Raw genomic sequence first — 19,639 nt, forward strand, 5'->3', positions numbered from 1 at the left:
TACTCAAGCGAAGGAAAAGCAAGGCAGTTGGATGGCCTAGTCATGCACAGGGACGCATGCAGGCCAGGAGCCAGCCCCGGTGCAGTCCGGCAGGCTCCCAGGCGTGTTTCTGAAAAAGCAGTGGTTTCGTTCAGAAATCAAGCTGAAGTCAGAAGACCGGGAGAAACTTTCAAATGATGAGGACAAGACAGAGCCTTGCTGGTATGTAGGTCAGAAGAGCTCGGCTGCAGGGACCTGAAAGAAAATGAGCGAAGGAAAGAAATCAGAGCCGCGCTGGCTTTCCGCTCTGTAAGAGGAATGCCGCTCCGGCCGGCAGAGGAGAGGCAAGGCCTAAAGGCTCCAGCAAACTGCAAACTCGCAGAGAGGTAGGGTTACCAAAGCACTCAGGGATGCAGCACCCACAGCGGGAGAGGAATCCGGGCAGAAAGGACTGAACAGACTGCCCGTTGTCAGGAACAGAAGACTCACTCCCCCAGGTGGCCAGGCACCCTGCGAGCTGGCTGTCGGCCCTGCTGGAGGGTCAGCAGCTGCCCAGATCCCATTCCTTAGCAGAGTTCAAGTTCTTGGCTTGGTTCCCGACAACGCCCAATTCCAGTTATTGGGAGCGGCTCTTGAGTCTCCTGGTTCTCCCAGAGTGAGCAAAGAGGAAGAAGCCAAGGGCTGAGCTTGGTAAGAGAAAGCACTGAATAAGAAGGCAGGCAGCCCCTGGAAGTCCCCAGGAAGTTAGTCAGCAAGACTTGAAGAGAGGCTGGAGTCATCTAGGGAAGGCTCAAGTTTTTGTCTAGGGAAATGAGATCAAAGGAAGAAGGGTTGGGGAGAGGAGAGGGGGAGGGCCACGTTTTCAGAGGCACCACACGTTCTCCTAAACTTTTACTGGGAAACATTTGTGACATGTCAGCACCTTACGAGTCCCAATTCTCCACCCAGTCCTCACCCCCCCCCCCCGCTAAAATATTTCCAATGGCTCTCTAGACCATGGCCAGTAGGACACGCACTGGGAGCTCAGAAGAGAAAGGCTAACTGGCCCATAGATAAATATTTGCAAAATTTGTTCTTGCCCAACACCACGGAGTGAGGGTTGGGGGAGACTTTGCACCACATGAAACCAGTATTCATTGAAGCAAAAAAAAAAAAATAGGGTGGTTCAAATAAGGCAGTTTTTACTCAAAAGTTTCTTTTTGTCCATATGCTTCCTTACTCTCAGAACCGTTTAATGCCAGGCTAGACATGCAAAGCAGCCTTGAAGCCTGGCAGGAAATCTTAACTCCAAGAGGATGGGAAGCTGAGGAGTGTAAACAAACACAGACTTCCCATATTTGTGATATTTGAATCAAGTGCTTAAAGGAGAAGTAGGCATTCTGGGAAATGAAAACCAGTCCAGTTAAGGCACTGGGTGGGCATGTGGTATGCCAGGGAGCAGCAGCAACCCAGCCCCATGAGAATGAGGAGTGGCAGTGCAGGAGGCAGAGCGAGGCTGAGCCCAGATGGAGTGTGGCATCTTGTCAGGATCCAGTCCCCACTCCTTAGGGTGGCGAATGCAGACCCTCACGTCTGCAGTTCAAGACCACCAGCCAGCCACTCCCCGGGAGAAACATCAGACTTTCTACTCCCGTAGAGAGCCAGTCTTAAAAACCCACAAGGGCAGTTCCACCCAGTCCTATAAGGTCACTATGGGCTGGCACCAACTTGGTGGTAGAGTGGGTGAGTGTGTGACCTGAATGGAGCAGAGCCTCTCTTTAGTGGAAGGACATTGGCCTCTGCGGGACTGTGGTTCTTAAAGGGGTGGGGAGGGTCTTGAGATGACAAATCAGCACTCCCTGCTTTCTCAGAGAGAGGAAGAGCATACATGGGCCAGGGTGAAAATACAGATTTCATGGCAGCTTTCAGAAGGCACAAGAATTCAAAGACTCCCAGCTTTGCCCAACCAACAACGCTGATTTCTACCTCTTTTAAAATATAACTCCCTCTGGTTTAGAGAGCTTTCCCCAGATAAGAGACCGAGATTAAGTGGTCAAAGCCCTAGGAAGAGAGGTGGGCTCTCTGCTCACAAGAAGAGCTGGTCCCTGTGCCTTGGGTCTGGAGCTCAGTGGACTTTGGAAACTCCCTGGGCGGGAAGACTCTCCTCCCTCCGCTTCCTCCTTCCTCCCTCAGTGCTCTTTCCACTCCTCCCCAGGAAAGCCTGGGGCTCCTTTCTTAATTGCAGAAGTGAGGCATCTTGCCCTCCTTAAGCAGCCCTTGAAAAGAAGTGTAACTCTTCCTTTATTCGAAACTGGAGGTGGAGCGACTGCGCAGGACTGGAGAGATGGCGTATCTTTGATCTCCCAGAAGTTAGGAACCTTGATAGAGCACACCTATCTCCCTGCCACCCTACACACCACACCTAAATCATGGGTGAAGATTTACATTCTTAATGTGATCACTGACGAACACAACAACTCCCAGTGTGCAAGACTAATATCATTTTTGAGGAAACAGATTCATTCCCTGAGGGGGTGGGAGGATGTCACGTCTTTCCTTCTTCCATTCCATACTAGACGGCATTAGGAGCCAACTGGACTGGCCATGTGGCACAGTGGGTTACACATTGGGCTGCTAACTTCACGGTCAGAAGTTCCAAGCCACCAGCCACCCTGTGGGAGAAAGCAGAGGCTTTGTACTAGTAAAGCGTTCTCAGATCTGGAAAACCACAGGGGAAGTTACACCCTGCCGGATAGGGTCGCCATGAGTCAGTATCAATGGCAACGAGTGAGGTTAGATCAGGAGCTGGAGTCAGACTACTTAGATCCAAATCCAAGGGCAGCCTCTTACAAGACATGTGACGTTGGGCAGTTAGCTAATTACAACATGGGTAAACTGGGAATAAACCTGCCCCATACGCTTATCATAAGAACCCGGTGAAATACTGGATAGAAGTAGCCCGCTGACGGAACTCAGTGCCCCTCATAAACTAGAAGAACATAGCAGAGTCTATGTGTTTGAATTGTGGTGTGAGTAAAGAATATTGAATGGACTGCAGACCCCTGATGGGGTGCTGGGTTACCCATTGGGCCGCCAACCTCAAACCCACCGGTTGCTTCAAGGGGAAAAGATGAGGCTTTCTGCTCCCAGAAAGAGTTACAGCCTCAGAAACACACAAAGCCAGTCCTACTGTGTCCTACAGAGTCACTTATGAATTGGAATCAACTGGATGGCGGCAAGTTTAAGTAAACGGGCTGCTAAAACCTCGTTGCGAAACATGTAACCACTACACCACCAGGGCTCCTACACATAGATTACGCCTCCGGTGACTTCCCTTTGACCATAATTAAGAGATTGTATAGGCTCGTGATCAGAGAAAAAGCCTTGTAAAGTCAATTATGGCAGACAGAGTTCGGTTGAAATGTACTATCTTATCATGTGATCTCCCCTTTGACCTGCTTTAAAGTTGGTTCAGTGTTTTTTAAGGTGAAGAGGGAAAATACACGGGTTGAACCTCCGGTGAATCCCTTCTGCACAGATTTAGGATGGGTCAGAAGGGCCAGGGATGGGGCTTGCCTAGCTGTCATGCAGAGTGCGTTGGAAAGTGGATTCCTGCAGCTGCAGTTCGACACCTTATCATTTGATCTCCCTTTTGACCCATTTTAATTTTGCTCTAGTTTTTGATATTTCCTGCCTTTTCTCTTGAGGTTTTTCTGATTTACTTTGTTGTTGTTATTGGGTTTGTTGTTGCTGTTTTCCTGTATAAGAAAGCCCAGATTGGTAAATCTATAGAGACAATAATGATTGGGTTAATGTTTTCTCAGGGGTATAACAGGGACAACTAGGGGGAAATGACACGCTAATAACAAGTAATAACTAATAATTATAATAATAATAACAATGAGGACAAAGAAAGGAGAAATGCTCTAAAATTTTCTTTAAATCATTTTATTAGGGGCTCATACAACTCTTATCACAATCCATACATACATCAATTGTGTAAAGCACATTTGTAAATTCATTACCTTCATCATTCTCAAACAATTGTTCTCCACTTAAGCCTCTGGCATCAACTCCTCATTTTTCCCCTCCTTCCCCACTCCCCCTCCCTCATTAACCCTTAATAATTTATAAATTATTATTATTTTATCATATCTTGCCCTGTCTGATGTCTCCCTTCACCCACTTTTCTGTTGTCTGTCCCCCAGGGAGGAGGTTATATGTAGATCCTTATAATTGGTTCCCCCTTTCTACCCCTCCTTCCCTCCTTGTATTGCCACTCTCAACACTGGTCCTGAAGGGATCATCTGTCCTGGATTCCCTGTGTTTCTGGTTCCTATATGTACCAGTGTACATCCTCTGGTCTAGCCAGATTTGTAAGGTAGATTTAGGGTCATGATAGTGGGGAAAAGAGGGAAGCATTTAAGAACTAGAGGAAAGTTGTATGTTTCATTGTTGCTACACTGTACTCTGACTGGCTAATCTCCTCCCCACAACCTTCTGTAAAAGTATGTCCAGTTGCCTCCAGATAGGCTTTGGGTCCCCACTCTGCAACCCCCTTCATTCACAATGATATGATTTTTTTGTTCTTTGATTCCTGGTACCTGATGCCTTTGAAACCTCGTGACCACACGGGCTGGTGTGCTTCTTCAATGTGGGCTTTGTTGCTTCTGAGCTAGATGGCTGCTTGTTTACCTTCAAGCCTTTAAGACACCAGAGGCTATATCTTTTGACAGCTAGGCTGCCATCAAGTCAAAACTAACTCATAGTGACCTGATCACACAGGGTGGAACTTCCCTTGTGGGTTTCCAAGACTGTAACTCTTTAAGAGGATAGAAAGACCCATTTTTCTGCTGTTAGACCGCAATAGAGAAATACACCATCAAACAGAGCTTTCCAAACTTACCTGGCCTTCCAAACTTTTCCAGAAAAAAATTACATCCCTCTAGCAATTAAAAATGTTTGTACTATAACCCACAACCCAGGATCAAGTATAACTATCTGCTTTTATAGCCCTCTGGAACATTATAATCACACACACACACACACACACACACACACACACACACACCCTGCAGGGGAAGGTATGGACCATTTGGGAAGACACTGCTGTATATTATTCATATGATGTAATAAGAACTCTTGATACACACAAAATCTTAGATAAACCAAAAACAAACTGACTGCCATTGAGTTGATGCCAACACACAGCAGCACTATCAGACAGCATCTGGTGGTTTTGAACTGCTGACCTTGTGGTAGCATCCCAATGTGTAACCACTATGCCTTCAGGGTTTCACTAACCGCATGGATGACTCTCAGAAATACTATGGTGAGCAAAATTAGTCAGGCACAGAAGAGCGTGTGCATTTTGATTCCACTCAGATGAAGTTCTAGAATAGGCAAAACCCATCTCTGGTGAGAAAAAAAACCCGAGTAATGTTTGCCTTGAGGAAGCAGAGAAAGAAGTTAGTTGGAAGTCCACGAGTACTGTCAATGGTAGGGAGCTGGGCTGCACCTTGGTCAAAATTGTTTGAATGAATATCCTTCAGGTTTATGCATTTCATCCTATGTAAACCTCAGTTCAATATTTTAAAACAAGAATGACAAACAAATGTTGAACTCTAATTAGTGATGGAGCATTGAGGAGGTGATGTCTGCAGTTTAGTGTTTAAATCCAGAGAAAACATAAGATGCATGGATAGACAAAAGGATGGATGAAGGGTGGATGAATGGCATGTAATGGATAGAGATGATAAAGCACATATAATAAAACGTTAATTGTAGAATCTATATTCTATAGGGTATGTCAATATACACTGTAAACTTATTTCAATTTCTCTGCATGTTTGAAAATTTCTATAATAGAATGATGAAAAAATCAGCTCTCTCTTTCATCAAGTTTTCTTATCATTAACTAAAGGACAGCACTAGATTTAATAATAAAGTGTTTATTAATACTCGTCTCGACATTATTCCCTAGAGACCTGGTGGCTTTTAACAAGTCAAAACTCAAATCACCATGTAACAAATGCCTACTATGTACTCAGAGCTCCAAACTGTACACTAAGCAATTAGCCCCATTATATAGAGGAAGACTGAGGCTCAGGGAGACGTGTGCATTCCGATACCTACCGAGTCCTATTGCCAGACTGTATACAAGGTGATCACAAGACATGGGAGTCTGCCCACAAGTTGGTAGTCCTCTGTTGGGAAGGACGGTTAGAGGACCGACTGACATGCATATGTGAGAGAGGAAGCAAAGGGACTGTGAAAGCCCAGAAGAGAGGTCCTTCCGGCTGCTTCCAAGGTCTTACAGCCAACCTCCCCGATCAGAAAATGTCTAAGATAGCGGGTTAGGATTCATGAACTCTGGGGTCTGGCAAATTTGGTTGTGAGTCATAATTCTGTATCCACTCATTCAGTCAGTCATTCTTTCAACGAACATGCTTTGAGTACCTTTGATACTCCAGGTATTTTCCAGAAGAAAGGCAAGGCTTTCTACACCCATAAAGAGGGTGCGGGAGGGGGGCCAGGAATGAGGAGCTGATACCAAAGGCTCAACTAGAAAGCAATTGTTTTGAAAATGATGATGGCAATAGATGTACAAATGTGCTTGACCCAATATATGTAAGTATGGATTGTGATAAGAGCCATATGAGCCCCCAATAAAATGATTTGAAGGAAAAGAGTTATAGGCTTGGAAACTCCCAGGGGCAGACCTGCATGGCCCGATGGGCCTGTGACTCAGAATCGATCAAAGGCAGTGAGTTTGGTTTTGCGGGAAATACAGCGGTGAAGAGAAGGCCTCTCTGAGAAGCTGATACGTGAGAAAACCCTTAACGAAGTGAAGCAGTGAGAGCATTCCAGGCAGAGGTGCAGTAACTAGGAAGACCCAGAGGCAGGAGCATGTTCGGAAAGGAGGCCAGATTCCTGGATCAGACAGGAAGCCTGGGGCCAGGGTGTGAGAGCAGAGAGTAGAGGGAAGGCCACACTACAGAGGGCCTTGTGGGACTCTGAAGGGACTTTAGCTTTGACTTGGGACGGTCATTGGAAGGGTCCAAGATAAGGAGTGAAATAACATAAAATATAACCTAAAGAGTTCAAGTGGTACCATTTTGTAAATTCTCTAACCATAATATTGATGGTTTGAACCTAACCAGCAGCTCCATGGGAGAAAGTCCTGCTCCTGTGCGGCTCAGAGCCATGGAGATGCTCAGAGGCAGCGCCACTCAGTCGACTGGGGTCCGCATGAGACATATTTAACATAATCACTATGATTTCTGCCTGGGTCTCTGAGCTTGCCTCTTTTCCCAGGCAATAGGATTTTAAAAAGTCTTCCTTGTGGAGATTGTGAGGACTATATAAGCAAGAAAATTACTTATCACTAGATAATAGTACCTCAGTTAATATGACCTATTATTGCCATTTTTATATACAAGATAGGCAATGAGACACAGCATTCGAGAGCAGTCAAGGCAGGTAATTAAGAGAGAAGGTGTAACCTTCCCGACACAATTGCTGAAGAAAAATGTGTGCATAAGCAAGTGTGGTGAAGAAAGTTGATGGTGCTCGGCTATCAAAAGATACAGCATCTGCGTTCTTAAAGGCTTGAAGATAAAGAAGTGGCCATCTAGCTGAGAAGCATCAAAGCCCACATGGAAGAAGCACACCAGCCTGTTTGGCCACGAGGTGTAGAAGGGATCGATTATCAGACATAAAATAACTAAAAATCATATCAGTGGGTGCCCACCTTCCTGATACGATCACTGAAGACAAGCGTGTGCATAAGCAAATGTGGTGAAGAAAGCTGATGGTGTCTGGCTATCAAAAGATGTAGCATCTGGGGTCTTAAAGGCTTGATGATAAACAAGTGGCCATCTAGTTCAGAAGAAACAAAGCCCACAGGGAAGAAGCACACCAGCCTGTGTGACCATGAGCTGTTGAAAGGATCAGGTATCAAGCATTAAAGAACAAAATATTATATGATTGTAAATGTGGGGGAGTGCAGAGTGGAGACTCAAAGCCCATCAGTAGGCAACTGGACAACCCCTTACTGAAGGGCTGTGGGGAGGAGATGAGCCATTCAGGGTGCAGGGTAGCAACGATGAAACATTTAACTTTCCTCTAGTTCTTAAATGCCTCCCCACCCCCCACTATCATTATCTCAATTCTACCTTGCAAATATGGCTGGACCAGAGGATGTACACTGGTACAGATAGGAGCTGGAAACACAGGGAATCCAGGACAGATGACTCCTTCAGGACCAGTGGTGAGAGTGGCAATGCCTGGAGGGCGGAGGGAAGGTGGGGTAGAAAGGAGGAACCAACTACAAGAATCTATGTATAGCCTCCTCCCTGGGGAATGGACAGCAGAGAAGATGGTGGGGGGGGGAGATATCAGACAATGTAACATATGACAAAATAATAATAATTTATGAATGATGAAGGGTTCATGAGGGAGGAGGATTGGGGAGGGAGGGGGAAATGAGCAGCCGATATTAAGGGCTCAAGTAGAAGGCAAATGTTTTGAGAATGATGATGGCAACAAATGTACATATGTGCTTGACACAGTGGATGTCGGGATTGTGATAAGAATTGTATGAGCCCCCAATAAAATGATTTTTTAAAAAGAGGGAGAGAGAAGGTGCAAAGCCTGGTAATGAATAGAAAGGGTAGTCTTTATGGTGACTGGGAAAAAAATGTTTAATTGAGTGTGATCAGAGAGAAAAGGGGCAAAAAGAATGGTGAATGATCAGAAATGAGACTGAAAACCTAATCAGGGGTCACACCCTAAGTACCCTTGATACGATGTTAGGAGTTTGGACTTTATCGTGAAGGGAACAAGGAAACATTGAAAAATTTTAAGAGAATGCTCTGAGCAGATTTCTGTTTAAATAAATAAATAAAATTCGCAGTAGCACGGAGGGAGAAATGGGAGCCACAGCTGGAGGCGAGAGGCGGCTTCCAGAAGCAGGAGTCAAGGCGGGAGGTAATTTTGACCTGAACTAGAACAGAGGCGGAGGAAACAGAGCCCAGTTAAGGATCTGAGAGAGAGTGAAGAGAGAGTGGTACATGACTGGATGTGGGCATGAGGGAGAGTAAGCACTGGAGAATCATTCTCAGGTGTCCCTGTTTGATGGCACAACTGTTCTCTGAAAGAAGTGACACCAGAAAAGGAGTAGGTGTGTGAGGAAGAGGAAGCGTTCTCCTGATTGTGATGTGCCTGCGGAGTCATTAAGCAAAGGTACACAGCTACAAACTGCCAAAAAAATAAAAGTTCTCAGGCCCCCCAAAATTCATAATGCAGAGTGATATGCAATAACAAAATATATGCTAGGAATAAGTGATAACACAGAGAAGGACAAGTTCCACCCGGAAGCACTAGGAACGCTTTTTCTGAAAAGACTGAACCCACAAGGGATCTTGGAAAATGAAGATTGCAATAGAATGGGTGACCCCAGGTCAAGGCTTGGAGTTGGAGGTGAATGAGCATGGCCTGTGTAGGAATCCCAAGTAGCTTACTAGTCATTGCAATAGCTACTCTTGATGTAATATTTACCCTTAATATCTTTAAAAACTTATAACAACCTTAGGGAGTCCTTCCACACTTTTGAGATGAAGAGGTGTTGTTGATGCTAACACCAGAAGCACGCCAACAGAAACCAGGTCAGTTGCAGGCACACTGGATGCTGAGTCATTGTGTTTCAAAGGCATCTCTCTCTCTCTCTCTCTCTCTCTCTCTCTCTCTCTCTCTCTCTCTCTCTCTCTCTCTCTCTCTCTCTCGGGTTTTCCGATTTCCATATCTATAAAGTAAGGGACTTGAGATGAGAGGTCACCCTATGAAAGGGTCCTTTACATTCAAAGACTCTGTTGTTTGGGGTTCAAATGAAAACACAGTCTTATTCACTTCCTCCTGGGGCTGCAGGTCTCATGACTGCTTCCATCCCAGCTCCACTTTATGATCAAGAAGCAGCAAAGAGTGCTGAGTTAGCTCAGGCAGGCTCACCCTCCCTGCTTTCTCCATTTCCCACAGAGGCTGGATGCCTTTAAGGGAGCAAGCAGGTTGGACTTGCTGGCTCAGAGCTTTGCTGGGCAGAAAGGGCAATGTGAACACTTGTCCAGGTAAACAAGATGAGAATCTTCTCAGGTGAGTCAGAGCAAAGGTGTGGGGGCCACCCAGACCTTACAAAAGTGGAAATCTCAGCAACTGTGTTCTTTTATTCCACCCGGTCCCTTGTGATGTGTGCCCTCTGAGTTCAGGCCAAACCCACTGCCGTCGAGCCAATCCTGACTCATAGTGAGTGGCTTCATAGAACGGAGCAGAATTGCTATGCAGGTTTCCAAAGCTGCACACCCTTATGGAAGCAGGCACGTGGTTCTCTCACAGAAGGACTGGGGGTTCTGACCACTGACATTGCAGTAAGAAGCTGAGTGTTTTAACCACTGTGCCACCAGGGATCCCTAAGTCAGCAAGAGGAAGTGAGACTTTTTTTTTCACCCTCTGTTAGTTTTTAATTCCCTTAAGCCTTATGATCTCATCGTTTACAAATGTGTGCCAATAATACATCTCCTCTACCTTATTCTTTCCCATGAGTTGTTAAAAGTCACCATAACCAGCCACACGTACACAGGAGTTCAACAGTTCCGTGTGGTTTTGAACGGTTATTTAAAGACCATCCTAAAGTCCAGCTTAGTCTTAGGTAGTGAAGAATTTAAGAAGCAAAATTCAACAGACTGCTATATCTCATCATGCTGACTTTCAAACGCATATGGTCTCATAGACCAACTATGAAATGTGATGCCTTTTGCCAATCAAAAGGCAACATTTTGGATACCGAAAAATGAACCGAGCTCACTGCCCATGGAGCCAATTCTCACCCAAAGCAATCATATAGGACGGGGCAGAACTGTCCCTCTGGTTTCTGAGACTGTTACACTTTTGGGGAGTAGAAAGCTCCATTTTTCTCCTTTAGAGGTTTTGAACTGATGCCTTTGTGGGTAGCATCCCAGCTCCTAACTACTACGCCACCTAGGTTCCTATTTGATACAAGAAAGCTAAATTAGGTTGGCATAGCTGTGGCAGTTACATAATCTGTCGATTTGTGACGGGGTAGAGTCTAGCCAGTCAATCAGATCACAATCAATGAGACCTTAGTGTGGGCATGGCCTTCTCCGAGGATTCCGGGAACTCCTGTGTTGCTTCCTGGAGGTGGGACACACACCCTCTCTGCTTTGTCTCCCTGCGAGACATTCCTGTTGACAAGCCACATGGAGCTACGCTGATAGAGCCAGAACCTTGGAGCTGGATGAGTCACGTGGAGACCCACACCAGCGCTGAGATGCTTCTACCACCACTGGATCCACAAGACTTTCCACCCACTGTCCTGTGATCTTCCTGTACTCAGCGTCATTAAATGTGTTGCGTGAGTCTGAAGAGGAATTTACAGACTGGTGTCAGACATATGGGCCAATATCGGACTTAGGTACTTGATCTGGACTGGGCTGGGATGTTTTCTCAATATATAATTTCTCTTTGATATAAGGCTCTTTCTTATACCCATGAGAGTCTCTGGGTTTGTTTCTCTAGTCAACCAAACTAACACAATAGCTAAAGGGAAAAAAGATGATGTGGTACCTAATCTCCAAAGCATCTGAACAGACTGATGAATGCTAATTGAAACAGCTGAACCTTGCTCTGTTCCAGAAGGCGGCAAACAGATTGCCTCGGTATTAAAATATATTTGCAAAATTGGTTATATAACCCTAAATATAAAACCAACCTCTTCTAGGTTATGAGATGGCATTCACCATCTTTGAAAAATTATTGAACATTATGAATTCAACCTACCTCTAGTCCAATCATATCAAGTACTATCAAAGCAGTGATAGCCCTTGCAGAACCAAAATTTCTATCAAAAATGTGAAGTTTGATTAGAGTCAGGAAATGAGAATTTTAAAGAGCACATTTTGTCATTTAAATGCATGCTATTCTTTTTGAAGTTGCTACCTTATTCTAATAGTGGGAATATTATTCCGAACATTTCTAGAATAACTTTTAGAATTGCCTTAGAAGCATAAACACTTTTTGTTTGTTTGTTTTGTTTTAGAGCCTCAATAATAGCAAATCTTGGTGCTTCTGAGAAAAGATTTTATTTGGGGCACATTTGAAAGTCAAATGGTTCAATTCCAAAGGATGTTGGGTGACTAAACCGGGCACTGGCTACCAAACCAGGAGCATGATCACCTTCTGAAGCTTACACGTGGTCTCTGCAGATCCTTAAGGAAAGGGGACGGGGGGTCAGCAGTAGACAGACAAATACCCTAAAATCATCTTTTATGCGCACTTATGATAAAGATAGACTCTTCTGTTGCGTTGACTTTAAGGACACTGATTCATAGAGTTATTATTAAATTCAATGTGTTTTAAATGACTCTTCCCAAGACTGAGCACAAACTCCTTTCCGTAGAGTCGGGCACTTCACGACTTGGTTCTTAGCAAGCATGCAGCCTTTTACTCGTCTTCCAGCCTCCTGAAAGCCTGCTCATAGTCATGCCACGCTGATCGTGCGCTTGTTCTTACCTCCACGTGTGTATGGGTACATATTGTTCTGGCTGCTGTGTCCATCCTTCAAACTTGAGCTCACATCTGGAAAGGACTCCCTGCCCACTGGAGGCAGACTTAACAGTTCCCTCAGCATTTTGTAGCATCTTTCTCAGAACCTTGCCGCATGTTACTGCCATTACTTGCTTACATGTCTGTCTCTACTACCCTCGAACCCCTTAAGGGCAGGGCCTACATAATACCCATCTTTGTATTCCTAGCACCTAAAGTGCATTGTTGTTATAGACACAGTTGAATACCTTTGCATAGTCAATAGAGCACAAGTAAACATCTTTCAGGTATTGTCTGCTTTCAGCCACGATCCATCTGACATCAGCAATGCGATCCCTTGCTCCATGCCCCATTCTGAATCCGACCTGAACCTCTGGCAGCGCCCTCTCAATGGACTGCTATAAGCATTGCCGGAGGATCCTCAGCAAAATTTTACTTGCATGTGACATCAATGATATTGTTCTATCATTTGAGCATTCTGTTGGATCACCTTTCTTTGGAATGGGTACAAATATGTGTTGGGTCAGGGACAGGCTGTCAGGGCCTCAACCCTTCTCCCTGTATGTCCCAGGAAATGCAGCTAGCAGACAATTCTCAGAACAAGCTACAGAAATAACCGTCTTTCCTCCCCACCTGCAACGGCTGGACAGTTAGACTAAGGAAAAACATGGCAGCAGTGGAAAATCCCCAGCAGCTACAGCCCCCAAACTCTTTCCAAAGGGCCCCTCCTCGACCCCTGCTTTAAAAACCCACCACTCTCCTCACTGGACGCCACTTCCCTGGGCTACTTACTTACTAGACCACGGACTCTCATCCAGGAACTTCTTTTCTAACAAAGAACTTTTACAGCCTCTTAACTTTGTCTCTTTGTTTGTCCTCGTGCCTCAGTTTACCTCTCAATAGGGATGTCTTCCAGGCAATTGGCCAAGTAGTTACCTTCCAAATTCCCTGGCAAGTGAGTTCTTTCAGTGCTGATTGAGCTTGTTGACACATTTCCATTGCTATTCTGTCAATTCCTGGAGCCTTGGTTTTGGCTTTATGCATTCCGCTCAGCTGGGACTTCTTCCTTCAGTATCATTGGATTTCACTCCTGAAATGTTGAATGCCGACTAGTTTTGCTCTGCAGCGACTCTGTGTGTTCTTTCCATCTTCTTTGGATGCGTTCTTTCAATATTGCAGCTCCAGCATTCAGCTGTGTGGATTATAACAAGCGGTGGACAGCCTTGAGAAGAATGGGAATTCCAGTGCCCTTTATTGAACTCATGCAGAATGTGTGTGAAAAGAATCAGGGAATACTGCATGATTTAAAACCAGGACAGATGTGTGCCTGGGTTGTATCCTGTCACCATACTTAATTTGCATGCTGAGCGTACAATCAGAGAAGCTGGATTACAGGAAGATGAAAGCAGCATTAGGATTAGAGGAAGGCTTATTGACAACCTGCAATTTGAAGATGATACACGTTGCTTCCTGAAAGTGAGGAGACCTTGAAACACTTTCTGATGAGCATCAAGCATGGCAGCCTTCAGTATGAATTACAACTCAATGTAAAGAAAACCAAAATCATCACGCCTAGTGACATCATGATCAATGGAGAAAAGATTGAAGTTGTCAAGGATTTCATTTTGCTTGGATCCATAATCAGCAGTGAAGGTATCAAGTGATACATCGTAATGGGAAAACCTGTTGACAAGACCGCTATTAAGTATTGAAAGGCAAGGATGTCACTTTGGGGATTAAAGTACACCTGGCCCATGCCATATTTCCAGTGGTCTCATAAGCACATGAAAGTTGGACATTGAATAAGGAAAACCAAAGGAGAATCATGCATTTGAATTATGGTGCTGGCAAAGAGTCTTGAAAGTACCATGAACTACCAAAAGAACCAACAACTCTGTTTTAGAAGAAGTACAGCCAGGATGCCTCTCCCAGGCAGGGAGAGTGTGTTGGTCCGGGTTGACTAGAGAAACAAATCCATAGACGCTCATGTGTGTGTAAGAGAGAGCTTTATATCAAAGAGCAATTGTATATTGAGAAAACATTGCAGCCCAGCCCAGATCAAGTCCATAAGTCCGATATTAACCCATATGTCTGATACGAGTCCATAAATTCCTCTTTAGACTCACACTGCACATGCAATGATGCTGAATGCCGATCACAGGCCTGTGGGTGGAAAGTCTTGTGGATCCAGTGGCAGTGGAAGCATCTCCAGGGCTCTGGCTGCCATCAGCATGGCCACTTATGGCTTGTCATCAGGAATGTGAAGCAAAGAGAGAGAATGTCCCACCTCCAGAGAGGAAAACTCCTAGAACCTCATGAGAGGCCACACCCACAAGGAGGCATCAATCAGGCTGATTGACAGGCTAGACTCCATCTCTAAAATTTATTTCTCAAGTTGACATGAAATTAGGTAACTACCACAGAAAGTGAGACCTCATCTCAGCTACTTTGGACATGCTATCAAGAGATCCCAATCCAAGACAGATGGACACAGTGACTGCAACCTGGGCTCATACATAAGAGCATTTGTGGGGATTGCACAGAACGGAGCAGGGTTCATTCTGCTAAGAGTGGGGCCGACTTGACAGCACCTCGCAGCAACAACAACAATCACAAAAAATGCACAGTCAATGCTTAATGAAGGAGTGGATATTTACTGAATCTACCTCCTTCCCTGAACACCATGGGATATGAAGCTAAGTACGGATTTCCCCCTAGTGGCCTCTAACAAAGCCTCAAGAATGAAGACTGAAGTCCACATGGAAGAAGCACACCAGCCTGTGTGATCATGAGACATCGATGAGATCAGGTATCAGGCATCAAAGACCCAGAACAAAATATCATATCAATGTGAATGAGAGTGGAGTGGAGACCCAAAGCCCGTCTGTAGACAATTGGACATCCCCTTACAGAAGGGTCACAAGGAAGAGATGAGCCAGTCAGGGTGAAGTATAGCACCAATGAAACATACAGCTTTCCTCTAGTTCTTTAATGCTTCCTCCCCACCACTCTCATGATCCCAATTCTGCCTTACAAATATGACTAGACCAGAGGGTGTACACTGGTACATATTAGAGCTAGAAACACAGGAAATCCAGGACAGATAAACCCCTCAGGACCAATAATGAGAGTAGAGATACCAGGAAGGGGAAGGTGGTTGGGAAGAAGGGGGAACCGATCACAATGATCTACCTATAACTCTCTCCCAGGAGGACAGACAACAGAAAAGTGGGTGAAGGGAGACATCAGTCAGTGTAAGACATGAAAAAATAATAATAATTTATAAATTATCAAGGGTTCATGAGGGAGGGAGGGTGGGGGAAGGAGGGGGAAAAAAACGAGGAGATGATACCATGGGCTCAAGTAGAAAGAAAATGCTTTGTAAATGATGATGGCAACAAGTGTACAAATGTGTCGACACAATGGATGTATGTATGGATTGTGATAAGAGCTGTACGAGCCCCCAATAAAACAAGTTAAAAATAAATAAATAAACAGAAATCTATTTAATCCCTGTATGGTAATGAGAAGAGCTCTGAAAAGGACATCAGGAAAACAATATAATTCACAATAGTAACACAAAAATGAAATTCTTAGAAATAAAACTCACCAGAGAAAGAAAATACCTATCCAAAGAAAAGTACAGGGCATTGTTTCAAGAAAACAAAAGAGACCTACACAAATGAAAGAGTATCCCATGTTCATGGATAGAAAGGTTAAAGAGACCTACACAAATGAAAGAGTATCCCATGTTCATGGATAGAGAGGTTAAAGAGACCTACACAAATGAAAGACTATCCCATGTTCATAGATAGAAAGTTTTAATATTGTGAAAATGTCAACACTACCTAAAGCAATCTATAAATACAATGAAATTCTGATCCAAATGCCAACTTCATTCTTCAAAGATATGAGAAAAATAATTACTAACTTCATATAGAGAGGGAAAAGTCCTCATGCATTATAGTTAATTAATATGGCCTTCTAACTATAATTCCTTATGTGATACATTATCATTCTGGTTTCTAAACAATTGTAGCTCTAGTTCCATTTTGGAGGACATCCTCTATTATAAAAATGGACAGGATTAGGGTACGATTAAGACCTGACCTTAGTAAAAAGTGTAAACCAACCTACATTCTTTGTTTCCCTGGGAACGTCTTTAAGACTCCACCTCAGTAGGAGAGGCTGTAAACCCACCCACATCCTTTGCTTCCGTGGGGACATCTTTGATTCCACCTTAGTAAAGAGGGTTACTTAAGACACTATGCTTTGCTTTCCATGAGTAGGGTACATATGTGGTGGACCATCATATAGTTCTAACACACATTGCCTCACCTGGAAAGCCATTCTTCTATTTCCTGATTGAGCTCTGGCAGAAACAAGATGTGTTGTGACTTTTGGACATCTTCGGCCTTGTGGTTTGAGACTGTATTTGGCTCACTTCTGCCTGACCTTTAGATTTGGAACTAAACAGCACCCACCACCATGTGAGACATTTCCTCAACATTTCCTAGGTTTCTGTGGCACATTTCAGTGAACCACAGAACCCAGTGACATGAGGGAATATAGGAAAAGGATGAGTGGGGTGGTGGGTAAAGGGGCAGAATAGCATCTTGGAAGAGTTGGACATGTGGGGCATCTTTAATCTCCAACTCCTTGGGACTAATCTGGAATTACTTCTTCTAAAAGAAATTGCCACATGCTGTACTTTTTGAGCCCCTGTTAATTAAGATACCGTTATCAATTAAAAAGCTCTGGTAGTGTCATTGTTACACATTGAGCTGCTAACTGCACTGCAAGACCAGCAGTTCAAAACCACCAACTCCTCCATTGGAGAAGAAGGAGCTTTCTACTCCCTGTAAACAGCTCTAGCCTCAGAAACCCACAGGGGCAGCTCTTCTCTGTCCTATAGGGTCATCGTGAGTCAGCATTGACTTGATGGAAGTGTGTCTGGAGTTATTTTGGTTATCAATGAGGTTTTCATTGCTTATTTTCAGAAAGAGATGACCAGGCCTTTCTTCTGATAGATTCATGAGACTCAAACATAGTTCTAAACATGAAGAGGGTGGAGAACCTGCCAATATTGTACTCTGACACATAGAAGATTGTCATGAGTTGGAGGCGACTCAACGGCAACTAGCAACAATAACTAACAAACATACTTTCATCAAAGTGTGCCCCTCCCTTAAGTCATTCGCATTCCTGAATAGGAAGCAGCAGCTTCCTTACCATGGAAGCCACTGTGCGACATATCTGGCTCTAAATCCTTTATGATAAGACATGCTGACATTCTAAATTTCAAATGAAGCCTCTGTGCAAGTACAAGGGCACTGCATTGGGCAGATCTTCATCGTGATCCCCATTACCTGGCAAAGCATTTATTGAAGATGAAGAACTCCCACTGTGCCGAAAGAATGTCAGGTGACTGGACATTCTAAATAAAACATACTGTTTTGTGGTTGCTTCTAATAAAGATCTGGGTGTTCAAGCATAAGGAAGGAGGCACACACAGAGGAAGGCAAGATAGGTGTGCCTGGGACATGCTGAGATTACCTCACTTGTGCATATCAAAAGACTTTAACGGGAGAGTAAAATGAGAGCCCACAGGTTGGGGGGAAATATTTTACCAATGACACATCAGATAATGGTCTAATTATCAAAATATACAGAAGTCTACAACAGCTCAATAAGAAAACAACAAACAACCCAATTAAGAAATGGGGAAAAGACATGAAAAAATAGTTCACCAAAAATGAAATACAAATGGCTCACAAACACATGAAAAAATTCTCATGCTCACTGACCATCAAGGAGATACAAATGAAAACCATGAGATACCACTTTATACCTACAATGCTAGCCCAGTTTTAAAAAAAACAAAAACAGAAAACAAATGCTAGAGAGGATACGGAGAACAAATGCTAGAGAGGGTGTGGAGAGATTGGAACTTGCATACACTGTCGGTGGACTTGTAAATACATACAGCCACTGTGGAAAACTGCATAGTGATGCTTAAAGCAACTGAGATTTGAAATCCCACACAATCCAGCAATAGCACTATTAGGCATCTACTTCAAGGAAATAAGAGACACAACACAAGTGGATGCACACGCTCCCATGTTCATAGCAGCACACCTCACAGTAGCAAGAACCTGGAAGCATCCCAAATGCCTAGCAGTGGAAGGATAGATAGAAGCACACAATGGAATAGTATGCGTTGTGTTTGTCTGGGTAGACAGAGAAACAAATCCAGGGAGACTCATGTGTATAGGAAAGAGCTTTCTGTATAAGAGCAATTGAATACTGAAAAAACATCCCAACCCAGTCCAGATCAAGTCCATAAGTCCGATATTAGGCCATATGTCTGATACCAATCTATAAAGTCCTCTTCAGACTCACACAACATATGCAATGATGCCAAATGCAGGAAGATCACAAGCCAGTGGGTGGAAACCCTTGTGGATCCTGTGGTGGTGGAAGCATCTCAGCACTGGCAGGGGTCTCCACGTGGCTCCTTCAGCTCCAGGGCTCTAGCGTAGCTCCCTGTGTCTTGTCTGCAAGAATGTCTCACAGGGAGTGTGTGTGACCCATGTCCAGCGAGCTATTTATCTCATTGGTGCCCCCAAAGGAGATCACCAAACTGTGACCTAATTGACAGACTAGACTCCACTCCTCCACAAGTTGACACCAGATTATGTAACTACCACATGCATCCCTGAAAAAAAAAAAAGTGATGAAACACCTCATGACATGGAAGGACCTGGAAACCATCATGCTGACTGAAGTTAGTCAATCACAGAAGGACTAATACTGCATGAGTCCACTACTATAAGGAGGAATACCAATTAAACAAATATTTGAGATCAATTCCCAACTAAAGGGATAGAAAGTCTGCCTACCGGCCATGAATCATACTTCAACCCCTTACATGCACTTCACAAGAACCCCCTCAAAAGGGGAGCCCTCACATTGGCTAGGCTCACTCCTTCAAGAACGGGGGGAAAAGGAGAAGCCCATTCACTATACTGAGACAAAGCTACAACAAATCAACAGGCCCTCCACC

The sequence above is a fragment of the Tenrec ecaudatus genome, chromosome 4 (assembly GCF_050624435.1).
Source record: "Tenrec ecaudatus isolate mTenEca1 chromosome 4, mTenEca1.hap1, whole genome shotgun sequence".
NCBI classification, from domain to species: Eukaryota; Metazoa; Chordata; class Mammalia; order Afrosoricida; family Tenrecidae; genus Tenrec; species Tenrec ecaudatus.